Genomic DNA, 13,419 nt, shown 5'->3' with positions numbered 1-13,419 from the left:
CCTAGAGCTGTGGAACAATCACGAAAAGCTGGAATGCACTGGATGTTTGTTCTTAGCATCAGCAATGGACAAAAGATGAAAGCGTTCTGCCTATTTTCTTTCTTTTGTAGGCTTTCAAAACTACAAAACCAGACATTTAAAAAGAAAAAAAAAATCTCAGAAGGGATTTACAGGTTCCATACGCATAGTTCCTTAGTAATCCCTGTCCTAAAATGATAAAATACATACACGGCAAATCAACACTCAACAAAATCAATGGGATTATTCAGCTAGATAGTCCTCACTCAAGTTCAAACAGTTTCAGTTTACAACCATGAAGCAACTGCCCCAGGTGAATCTGACAAAATGAGTATGTGCCACTGCCTCCCTTTAGTGTCCATTGAAAAATATCTCACTCTCTCTTCCCTGGCCTTACCAGCTCACCGAGCAGAACCAAATGAGAGCCTGCTGCTAATCTTTTTAGTATGCTCAAAAGAAAGAGCTGCTGCGACATAACTCACATCCAGGCACAGGCTCAGCGTTATCAGTAACACAGTACAGATGCATAATTTTTTCAATTCTCTGATAATAAAAGATAATCTGATACTAAAGAGTGGTTTAAAACCAGACTGAACACAAGTCATTTTAATCAACAGTAACCACATTCAGAAATTGTGAAGATATTTCACTGTAATTATTATTTTTGGAATTGCTGCAGGCACAGTTCATACTGCTTATCTTAAATGATATTTTGTATCCTCTCTGAGGCCCTTTAAGCAGAAAATACTTGGCTATAGAAAAGGTTTATTGTTAAACTGCTATGGTTGTTCTCATTAATCTACCCTCATTTGCTTTTTCCAAGTGCAATAATACTTCTGATTTCAAGGGTCACATTCAAATGCCACTATCCCAAGGACTAAGTAGAAAAAACATAAGCAAGCACAGGCCAACATCTCACTGGGATTTGCAGAACCTTCTGTAAAGTAAATAAGGCCCTTGTGGCTTATCAGTCGTTGGTGTGTTCAGCTCCCTAAACTAAGAGAATTGAGGGGATTAGTTAGAGGAGAAATGAAATGTACCTAATTAATTCCCCAGATCCCTGCAGATTATATGGTGTGTTTGGAACAGCAGGAAATTGTGACTGAAATTAAAAATACATACCTACAGCAGTGATGCTGAAAAATGCAGCCTTTTTTCCTATTACTGCAATATCATTGATATATTAACAAGATCTATTGCTTTTTAGATTTTTTTTATCATTTTATAAAAAATGTTCCTGTGTCACGCTTTTTTTTTTAAAAATATTTTTGATATGGAGCTGAGAATTCTAAGTTTCTGACAAGCAGAAGAGAAAGGCAACGTTGGGAAACGGGTATTATTTACCCTTGTAAATTTGTGATGTTTTAACTTTGTGCTGTTTGCTTCTCCCCTCTCTCCCATGCTCTGTTTTTCTCTGAGTCTTCATCCATTACATAAAATCTCAACAAGATAAGACTTCATATGCTACTCTCAGAGATATAAACTTGGAAAAACTCAGGAGAGCCTAAAAAACTATCTGGATTTAAATAAGAGCAGGAGAAAAGCAGAATCACACTTAAGATTTCAGGGAGAAAAAGAGGGAAAAGGTAAATAAAGACGACTAGTTCTAACAAAAGAAAAATGAAGGCATTTTGAATTTTTGAAAGTCTGGAATGAATCTTAGATTGTAATTCCTCATTCTATCCCACTTTGGAAGAAATGCCTTAGTTGCCTCTACATATTCTCACTTTATAGCAGGGAAGAAAAAAAAATGTGCTGTTTACAGAGCAAATTATAGAACTCTTCAAAAATTATCTTCAGGAGAAGATTAAATAAAGATTTCTCTAAATTCATGCTACCATCTTCAGAGTTCTGCTGTTACACATCTTTTCAAACCACAGAAACTGAAACTAATATATATGTTTCTGCAGTTCCAGTCATTTTTTATAGGAACATTTGCCAGGTGCTTCTGCCTGTGTCCTGATTATAGGTTTTTCATGCTTTCCTAATAAGGAGTATAAACAAATACCTTTCCTTGTCCATCCTCTTTTGTGATCCTCTTGCATGCTCTCATTCATGGAACTGACTACCCATTAGGGATGAAGGTTCTGTGGGAGGCCTGTATAATACCATTGCCAGTAAGAAGAAAGATTTAGAACTAAAACTTCAAAGAAAGGGGTCTTAACAGCAAAAGAGGAACCTCTGCACTCTTCTCACTGACATATTGCACGGAGAAGGGATGAAGAATGTAAAAAGGGTTAGCTCTGGAAAACATCAAGAGAAATAGTCACAGATAGACAGGAAATCAAGTGCCTTTTCATACATTCTGTAAACAAGAAAAGTAGTCTGAATTGGCCACAGAGATGGACAGACAGGAATTCAACAAAACTAGCATTGTGTGCAAATCACTCAACTACATCAGTTCCCATAGGACAAAATGATTCAATTTGCAACCAATCAATCATGTGGCATAATAATGGAAGTAAATACATCATAATAGAGGGCTGTCACAGGATCAGTGTCTTCTACTTTGGAAATAAACATTTTGGGATTGCTCCATTATTTATTTTCCATAAAACATATAATTATAAAATAAATAATTGGTTTTACTATGGCATTTCTGTGGCAGCAGGAAACCATTACTTGGTGACATTCTATTTCAACAGCTTTATCTCTAAAGAAAAAAAAAAAAAAAAAAGGAAAAAAGGCTGAATACTTGCGGATCTGTCTATCACACATTCCATTTACCTAAATAAGAGCCACTGACTGACAAGTAATACCATTTTAAGGGAAATCAAAAGGCAGTAAACTAATACTATGCAGTTGTCTTCATCTGCACATTTCTGGACTTCTGATATTTTAGAATAGTATCGCTCATATAAGACCCACGCTTTTTTAAAATACCTAAAAATTTACCATTCAAAAGCTACTTATATTTTGCACCTCAAACTAAAGCTTGCTGTGGGGCAGAAAGATATCTGATGAAATATTTTTTATAAGGATGATAGATTAAGCATTTGATTTCAGAAGTCAACAAAAATACAGAAAATCCATCCTATTGAAAATCCTCCTGTCCTCCTCTGTTTCCTTTCACTAGTACTACTATAATTCAGCAGCTTCAATTCCTTGAAAGGCGTGGCCACATTGCCTCCATTTCTGAAAAATACTGAATTATTTTAACTTTTTTTCCCCAATTAACACCTCAATAAACTGAAAAACAATCTATTAGATTATTGAAAACTGTCAAATGCTATCAGATTTCACATGCTACTCAGATGTTCCAAGAGATAAAAATTTTAACTCAAATTTATAACTCTATTCAAATTAAACTGAAACTCAGTGCATCTCAAAACGTTCAAGAAACTCAGGTATTGTGCCTAAGCCTATAGATCAGGACAGAAAAGTATGTGTGGTCCCACCTATAACAACCTCTCACCAGTGGCAGACAGAACCCATAAAAGATTGATCCATTGTGAGAGATGGAGTTATGAGTCAAACTCCTCAGAAATGCAGTTCTCAGCTTTGGTTTCTCCAGTTTGGGGTAGAAGTCTGGATTCTGTGATATGATTCAGGTCTTGGGAAATAATGCCTTTCAGTTCACCTTTAGTTTAGTAATTTTAAGTTAGTACTGTTCATATAATGGGACCGGCTACCAATTTCATACACCTCTAGATCTTCTCAATTAACCACTTGCAGAAACTTGTTGAAGTATCTGCTTAGTTCTCATAAAGCACCTGAAGACATAGCAGGTTGAGCCAACCATCTACTACAAGTCTGCATAATAATTTAACAGTGCAAATGTTTCCAAAAGGAAATATATGTAGTATGAACGAAGTATTATGCAAATTTTGTTTTTACAGTGATTTAGCCCTGCCATAATATCTTATGCCATTATACAAGCAGTGCATTAAGCCATGTCATTGCTGACAAAAGCAGGCAGCAGCCAGACCAGATATCCTGCAGCCTCAGCCTGAATGTATGGATGCCTTAGGGGCACGCTACCTATTAATTTAAAATTCTGAAACTAATTATGTATGTCAGGGTGACCTCTTTCTAATCTACATTCATCACAGAACACAAGCCTTCTGTCTCCGTTGTTCCCATAATAAAATAGCTGTTGATAGACTTATATAATTGACTGTATCTGAAGCGGACTCATACCATGGTGCTACATTCAAATTGTATGTAATCCCAGCTGAATAAAGATAAGCAAAAATAATCCAACTATCTCAAGTAATTAACTTCTAAGGTTTCATAGTAACATTGGAAAAAAAATATTACTCATGATCTTAAAAACAATGTTGCACAGCATATAGGAGTCACATTCATTTCTGAGCCACCGAGAAATTATTTGCAACATTTAAAGATGCACGTAGCATAAGATAGGTCCACTTCTATTTATTTATCCCACACATAGCTTGACATGTTAGAGACACACCGATGAAATACGCACCTATACCTGTAAAGGCCCCAGAACTTGACACTGGGATTTTCAGAGATGCCTAAAAGAATTAAGTACCTAATTACCATTGAATTCTAAAGGAAACACAGAAGAAAATCACAGATAACATTTCAACAACAGGACAATTTTGTTATACCATGCACCTTCTGCTGGACCTCTATGCACACTGCAATGAAAAATACACAGAAAAAAGAGCTGCTGTTGCCTACCTTGGAGAACTCCTTGGAGTTGCTCTTAATCACATCACTTTAAGAGAGGCCAGAGTTACAAGCAGTCCATTTATATGCCCAGCTCAGAATACTAACATGATGAAATCCCAACATCCTCAGGTTCCCTTTTCTTTGGCGCTGTGAGGCTTATGATTGAGGGAATTCTCAACGACTTAAAATAATTTAGGCAGTGCTTCTGAAAGCATCCAGCTCTGTATACCTGCTCACTTTGTGCATAGTCCCACAATCTTAAGCCAAGCTACTAAAATACATGTAAGTCTTGATAGGATCATGTTTCTACGGAAGTGAAGAGCTTAAAAGGGCAGCACTGAAAAAAAAAAAAAAACCAAACCCAAACAACCTTACTGTATCCCATGTTTGAACAGCGAGATGAAATTGAAGCATCATAAGTATCATCATTAAACAGAGACTGATCTCTGAAATATCCACCTGACAAGGACATGTACTCCAAGGAGACCTCAAAGCTGCAATACAGACTGAGGTACAGAATACAATAAGCAATCAACAAAGCAAACGACATAATAATAATATGGGGAGACATGACAGATACATCTTTTTTGAGGCATACTGAATTTCTAGTGTTCAGGAACAGCGAATTTAGTGAGGCAAGAATTCATCTGCTGCTTCTCTTAGAAACTGAGTACAGCTATGCTACAGAGAAGTGGAATATCACATTAAAAGATTTGAGTGAGATTCAGCTTAAAATTAAAAGATACGTTTATACGTGGAAATTAATATTAACTTCTATTGCAAGGAGTGCACCAGATGTCTTAAAAATACAAACGCAGTCTGTTCTGTATAAATGAGTTGCAATGAGGAGAGGAGGAGAAGGTAACTGCATTAACCAATCTGTGTGATATTGTACTACAAATATTTGATTTAATAGTTAAAAACTTTAATTTAACATTTAATCATCATTTAAAAACATTAACATTTTCAATAAGCAGGTCAACCTGAGCTCCTATGATAAATCTCTGAGCTATAACCGTAAAACAACTACATGCCTGAACCAAACCAAAGCTTTCCCACTTCTACGTGTATCTTATTCTACTCTGCAGTAACATTACTCAGTTTCTTTCCTATTTACAGTCTGATTTTCCCCAATATTTATTTATGTTAATCATTAAATATTCAGACTTATCATTTCACTGAAACATGTTCATTTGCACACTGGAGTGCCATGTTAGAACCCACCTCCTCTGGAAATGACAAACACTCAACTGTTTAAAGACTTCATGTTTTTCTAGAAGAGACACTTTCCGACAAAACAGTAGCTGGATGAAGTTCTATAGTATCTTACACAGAGCATACTACTACTAACAGTCAGCTTTGAGGGAATCTAGCCCTCAACTATGAAAGAACTCCCATAGGTCTAAGGGCCTATGTTCTGCACTTCAAGTAAAGATGAGGGGGGTTTGACCTCATCTTCTCCAATAGATACACTTGTATGTCATTTCCATATCAGGCATTCCCTTGAATATATTTTCTACATGGGAGAACAATCACATGTAGCCTCCTGCACTGCACTGCTGGTAGGACCCAAATAAGCAGTATCCATCTGTGTAAGGATAGGATGGAATAGCATCCAACAGAACATCCTCCTGTCGTCCTTAACCTGAGGAACCACTATTTTATGGCTTAGGTTAATTTTCACACAGTTCATTCACATATTTTGCTCATTTGAATTGTCAATCACTAACATTCTAAGAAGACATGAACAGACCATGTTTATTGAAAAATGCATGTGAACTTTACCAAATCCAAAGCTGAGCTCCTATAACAATACTACTAAATGGGACTAGTGAATCTGGGGGTACAAAGTTCCCCATTTACCTGCAAAAAACCCCATAAAAGTCAACTTATTTTACAAAGACTGGTACTATGCACTCCCTGAAAGTTTTTCTGTGGAAGTCATTTCTGATATTTCATACTTAGTGGTCTCTCAGAAAAACAAAAACATACCATTTCAGAAAACATTCCCAAAATATTAAGTACTACAATAACTGAGAAAGTATTTCTTCAAAAGACCAGACGCTCATCTAATGCTTACTGTTTATATTCTTTGTGTTCTTTGTACAACTTGCACAAAAGATGGCATTTCTTTGTGAGACTGCAGTGCTTTTAATTCTTTTTTAGACTTCCTACATGTAAACTAACACTTTTCTCAAGGCACAGTTTTACCTTCTTTGTTTGTCTGTTTGCTTTGAGCTTAGGCTTTTTTCATAAGCTCCATTTCGTGAGAAAATGTTTGCACCATTGCCAAGTTCTGTATATTTTTGTCACTTCTACACTAGCCTCCTTTCAGTGCTATTCACCATTGCCATATCAGCAATAGTTCCAAATTACAGAAAAAAATCCCATTAGAAGAACACATTCTTATTTCTTTCATTATTGACACCACTTCTAAGGAAAGATGCAAGGAAAACAATACATGTGTCTGGGTGGGATTTTTGAAGTAATGGCTACAGGATAGAAACACTCAAATCCTACAGACCTTTACGATATCTAGATGTGCAACTCCAGAGCTGAAGTTTTGTTCTCATATTAGGAAACTAAGCTAGGAAGAAGCTGAAATTCCAAATTGTAACGTATCCAGAAGTCACAATAGACATGTCAGTCGTCTCTCTATCCTTTGGACATCAATGTCCCTACTGCAGCTCTCAGAAATTTTCTAATACAGCAGACAAGTTCTAGTACATAAATAACCTTATTATAACTAGATGATCTTTTAAGGTTCCTTCCAACCCAAACCATTCCATGATTCTGTAACATGGATGGGTTGGTTCACTTCTTGCTAATATAATACAACAGTTTCTAATATAGAAATCACAATGGGAACATCATTAGCACACAACTGTTTTACTTTGTTAACAACCTGCTTCCGCGTTAGCAATTCTGGTATTGTTTAAGCGATGTCCCCACTACAGTGGTGAATCATGTTTTCATTAATACAGCAAGAAAGCCATCAATATGAAAATTGCTTATTCTGAATCACATTAGGTAATGTACTTATCGCACTATCTAGGGGTTGATTTTAACCCAGATACTGAGCAATCTGTAAAGCAGCAGCTTCCAGAGGTATCACCATCCCAATGTTCCCTCAGTGGCTTTTGTCATCCTTCTGTGAAGAGTTCTGAATCATTTTTAACATTATGTGCAAAATGCACCTACCTCTTCTCATAGGTAAGAGATGACTCCTAAGAGGTTTAGGAATGAAAGCCACCATGAAACTTACTAGAATTTGAGGTCCCAAGTAATTTGAATTATTTTAATATCCTTTTTTTTTATTTTACTTTTAAACTAAACACTTGAAGCATCTCTGCTCAGCTCAGCCTTCAATGAAGGTCACATACTGGCAACCCCAAAGTCTCTCCCTTAACAGAAATTAACTTTCAATTCTCAACTCTACATTAAAGCAATGTTCTCTCCAGACATTCTGCAGCGTAGATCTACCATAGCATAGAATGAGTCTCCTCTGTAATTCCCTTCCAAAACCAATCCTTCATTCCTTGCACAGCTATAGTCCAATAGTTCTGGGGCTATGTAATGTGAATACACAAAAATAATAGAATGAACTCTTCACTGAATGTGTCTTCATCTCAGAGTATTTGCATTTGCTTTTTTCAGCACTTGTGAGCACACACTAGGCTGACAAATGGGTCTGAATCAGCAAACTTTGAAAAAAAAACACAACAGAATTCTTGTGTCGACCTACTTTAAAACATGAGATATGTCTATTCTAATATGAATTTTCTCCTGTGGTAAGTCAGAACTTTACCATCCACAGTATAACAAAAGGCACATAGTTTTCCACAAGCTTCCTTTGGTTCAGGAGGCAAATATTTACTTTGGTCTATGGTAATGACAACACCCATGTCCCACAGACAGAACTAATCTGGACTTTACTATGTGTAGTCCACCAGGGTATCAAGGGTTTCTTTGGACTACTCCTTTTTCTTCCCCTGTTCTCAATAGCATAATGCCAGATAACATCTTAAGTGAGATTTACGCTGAGTTCCAAAGTAGTGAGGATTGAAAAATAAACATACTGAAGTTACGTGCAGTGATCATCAGCCACTTGCATTATATTGCATTATAACTGTACTTTTGAGAAGAGAAAGGGTAGTCATTTTCATCAGGAAATTAAAGAAACATCTGAACAAAACCTCTCTGTACAACTGATCTGTTGTGATTAGAATTCACTGCTGAATCTATACATCTACTTCCTAAGACTTAATCCTTAAATCCAAAGTTAAACTTCTAGGCACAAAGCTTACGAGCATGCAGACGTGGTTGCAAAGCTGTACCAGTCCCTTCAACTATTCTATTGGCGATAATGCAGAAAGCCACAAATATTTTTCAAACTCTGTCACAAGAACTTCTTCAACAGCTCTTAATGAATTTTCTATAGCACCTCTCTATAGCATTTGCACTTTTTTTGTCGCAAACTTCTTTTTTACTAAACGAGGCAATGAGCTACGTATCTACCTACTTCTCCATTAGCAAGTGACTGATGATCCCTAAAGTAATTACCATTATAATCCTTTACAAAAAATAACAAAATGGGGATTTTGTGTTTTTCTCAAAATGGACAGTACTTTAAAAGTTCTCATATATTTAAGCTCTTATTTAAGCCCTTGCAAGCAGGAATCTTGTAATCTCCTACAGGTAAAGACTGTGCCTACATTTTCCTGTGCCAAAGGAAGGGCTTCTGTGCATGCCAATTTGTTGCAATCAGGCATAATTCTAAATTTGTCAGTGAAGAGTATAGAGCCTTGCAGAACATAACAGTTTATCTGGGAGTCACGCGACTGATCCACCTCCATCATTAACTTACACCTCCTACCATACATACAGAGTCAATGCCATGCTCAACATATACTTACAGTTTTCTCACACAAGACCATGGACTGATGCTTACAGTTTTACTGAGTTTGAACCATTTGGCTGAAACTGATCTTGCCCAACATCTGCCTTGGCTTACTTTTGTTTATTTGTTTACTTACTTAATATCAGTCAAAACAGTATCACATTCCTGAAGAGTATACTTTTCCAAGAATGAAGTGGTAAGAAAAGACATGTGTCACTACTGATGTTGAAATAAATCTGCTATTTTTATGCTAAGAAGCTTCAGAAGTACCCGTATATTTCACAGCAATAATCTCACAGTGATTACCTCACAATGAATGTACACAAGGAGTTGTGATTTCATAATTTTTGCTTGGCTTTGCAACTCTAACATTACAATGTATCTGTATACTTTACACTGTATGAAATGACACTGATAAAATCTGCTTTCAAACCTTCCATTTTAACAAATCAAAAGAAATGCTTTGAAAAAAAATTCAAAAACTTCATATCACCAATAAATAAGTTATACAGAAGATTTAGTACATACTGTAGGCAACCTGTATACTAATAAATTATACAGCACACTATACTTCTTTAAAGTTGCATTTTCTGCTGTAGGGGCTGGTGTAAGAGCTAGCTGGAAGGAAAGTATATTTTATCAATTTTTCCCTTCTTCCAAGACAGAGTGAGCCATTAAAAAAATAATTTCTTGAGTTAATTTGAAATGGTTCAAGTAGACCTATATGCCGACTGGTAGTAGATTTTATATAGTTGGGGTTTTTTAATACTTGTATTTTTTACAGCCCTCCAAACAATATCTTTTTTTCTTCATAATCCACTATTTGTGATTCTGGGTGGACCACATTATAAATGTGGCAATAATCACACTTCTAGTATAGCCTGTTCACACAATATAAGACAGGTAGGAACACAGGAAAATAGGGCACTAGAGCTTATCGATGTACAGCTGTCAAACCTTTTATTCATCTCAAGGTTTGGTGGTTTCTGGACAAATGCACTATGGTTGAAATCCCATTGCAGAAGTAAAGCTTTCAAGGTGAAATAGTATTTCATTTTCATTATCATGAAAGAAAAGAAGAAGAAATATCTGCAGTAGCAGAATGCCACAGCAATATGTTAAGACTGGCAATTTTGTGACGTTGTTAAGTGTAAACAGAATGGTGTTCATTGCTGTCTTTTCCGTTCCTCCTGATCCCCATTTGTTTCCTTTCTCTCCACTCTTCCACCAAACAGAAGTTATAAACAAGAAATGTTGCACCAAAAAGATGTGTTTTTGAGACATTACTCAGAACATCGTTGCCTTCTCTGGAAATAAAAGCCACAGCTTCGTCTCAGGTACTTTACAAAGAAAGGCAGAAAATGGTGAAATAACCTTACAGTTACACATTAAGCATAACGATATTTCTACATATTAAAGAACAAAATTGCAACATTTTATCTGGTGCAAATCAACTCTCTCTGGAAGAAGGCTGCCCTCTGTCCCTAATCCTATAAACGTGTCACAACACTGTTCCGAGCACTGCTTTACCAAACTTGAAAAGAAGCAGCTGAATCTTCACTGTAGCAGCAATGCAGGGGCTCTAACTGCCAATACTCTACGTCCTTTACACTTCAGTTATCAGGGTCCTCTGCTGAACAACTGTCTGGAGGGAGCACTGCCAGGCAACATGCATTTTATGACTGTATCTACCCATCGGATTTCTCTACTGACGCAATAAACAAGGAAGAGAGTATGGGGCAGAAATAATCAACCAGTTCCAATACTGCCCAGAACAAACTGGCAATGTGGAGATTTTTTTTTTCCAAATTCCTCAATACAGATCTAGCATCATGTATTACAGAAAGCTCATCAGATTTTGTTGACTGAAGTAATGAAGGGGAGGTCCCCTACAGATGCAGGAAGCACATGCACTATGCAGTACATTTTCAGTCTGAACTCCAAACTCCCCGTGAGAAGCTCATATTGGGCTATATTAGGAGGGGGTTAAAAATCAGGCAGAAGAATTATTACAACAATTATTTTCTTACCTTTTCTCTGAGGCAAGGGGAAGGTGTTTTTAAGCTCTTGAAGAAATTAATACAGAACTGCTTCTTCTGAAAAAGAAGAAAACAGCTTTTTTAAAAACTAAATAAACCAGGCTTTAAAGCTATTATTTTCTTTCATATGACAAGAACTGGTCATAGTAAAATGATTCTACGATGAATTTCATCCATTCTTCTGGGTTTCAGTTTGATCTGCCAAAACATTTTCTTTTGCTGTTTTACATTTAAGCAGATGTACCCATGCTTTCTGGTTGTTAAGAATACAGGGTTCAGGCCATCATTTATATATGTGTTCTCTGTGTTCATAACTGTTGTTTGACCTACGTATTCAAGCATTTGTTATTCAGCTTATAATGAAGTTAATTTGGTTACATTACACTGGTTCCGTCTTCTTCGGTGGAGAACTGAAACATCAAGCACATCCTTGGGTAAAATTCATGCATTGTCATTCATGCCTGCTCATATATGATTACATGCATTCACACAAAAAATGGAAAGTCCTAATATTCAAACAGTCAAATATAAAAGCAATTAAAAGTAAACACACAGAGAAAATCTAACACACGCACACACATCCCGTTTACCCAGCAACAAATATTTCTGCTGCAGACAGAGTGAACGTAAGTCTCAGAGCTTCTGAACCATATTAATACACCACATTAGAATTATAAAATAGAAAGGTAACTAATTAATAGAATAGAGAACCCACTATCTGATAAACAACTCTCACCCACCATTCTCGAAAGCAAAGGAAGAAGTTTGAACATAAAAAAATGAAGGAGAAACTTTCAAATATCCTAAGAGGAAAACAGGCAACATAAGAAATCGGCACACACAAAGATAACTAGACAATATGGATTCGCTAGCTCTCCACCATCGAACAAAGAAATAAACTAAGACATACATTGATGCATATGCTATTTTGGCTAGGCAGCATATGAAGAAAAAAAGCAAAAGTGGGGATGAGCATGGAGGAAGCTATACAAAAAGATGCAGGAATTGAAGAAAGGATTCTAATTACTTGAGAAGAAAATGAGACATGGCGGGGGGGGGGGGGGCGGGGAAGAAGTCAGTGGGAGGAGAGTCAGGAGAGCCAACTTCAAGCCCTGTGGCTAGTGATCATAAATTCATGACTCATTACACCAAAACTCCCAACCCAGCCTTATCAGCGATTATATTTAAAACCCAGTCACTGATAGCTTCCTGATTACAGAGGAGGGAAACAGAGAGGTCTGAGGAACAGAGAATTGAGATACCTAGCAAATGAAGTCCCTCAATAACACAGTATCAGAGACTCTGTGGTAATCGCTGGAAGAGAAGAGATTTATTCAGGGTAAAATCAACAGTTATCTTCCAAATACTGAAAATATAACCACTGGGAACAGGAAGGGGGTCAATGCAAAGGAAAGTAGGTTTAGCCAAAAATCCTTCCCAGGGATGATGCCCCTACCCAGATGCAATGGAAATGAGCCAAGACCAAGCACTACATAAGGCAGCCACAGTAAAGTTGTGCCAGTTGACCTCACGACCACATACGGGTCCTCATTTCATTAAGCAGTAAAGAGTTTATATAGTAGTACAGAGTCTGGCCTGAAGGATATCTGACCAGAAGCCACCCTGGCCATCTGCAGAGTCAGCCAGAAGTGGCTTTCTTGACATGGACTTCCCCGCTGTCCCTGTTTGACTGCAAAAAAGGGGTGTTGGCACTGTCAAAACAGCTAGAAAGAGGCCTGTGACAGAGCTGGTGCCACCTACTAAACCCTGGGAAGGCTTAATGGTACAGAAAGCAGCTCCCTCACCACAGCCCGATGGGGA

General features: G+C 37.0%; 1 protein-coding gene across 1 annotated transcript in view; it reads right to left on the bottom strand.

The window, feature by feature from the left end:
- TENM2 (teneurin transmembrane protein 2) overlaps window positions 1-13,419 on the bottom strand; it is a 1,855,021-nt gene that overhangs the window by 1,773,809 nt on the left and 67,793 nt on the right. The window contains exon 2 of the mRNA XM_054217271.1: window positions 11,590-11,655. The gene's annotated coding sequence lies outside the window, so the exon portion shown is untranslated. The remainder of the gene's footprint in view (window positions 1-11,589; window positions 11,656-13,419) is intronic.

The sequence above is a fragment of the Rissa tridactyla genome, chromosome 11, assembly GCF_028500815.1.
Source record: "Rissa tridactyla isolate bRisTri1 chromosome 11, bRisTri1.patW.cur.20221130, whole genome shotgun sequence".
Classification (NCBI taxonomy): domain Eukaryota; kingdom Metazoa; phylum Chordata; class Aves; order Charadriiformes; family Laridae; genus Rissa; species Rissa tridactyla.
This window is presented reverse-complemented; position numbering and strand designations above follow the sequence as displayed.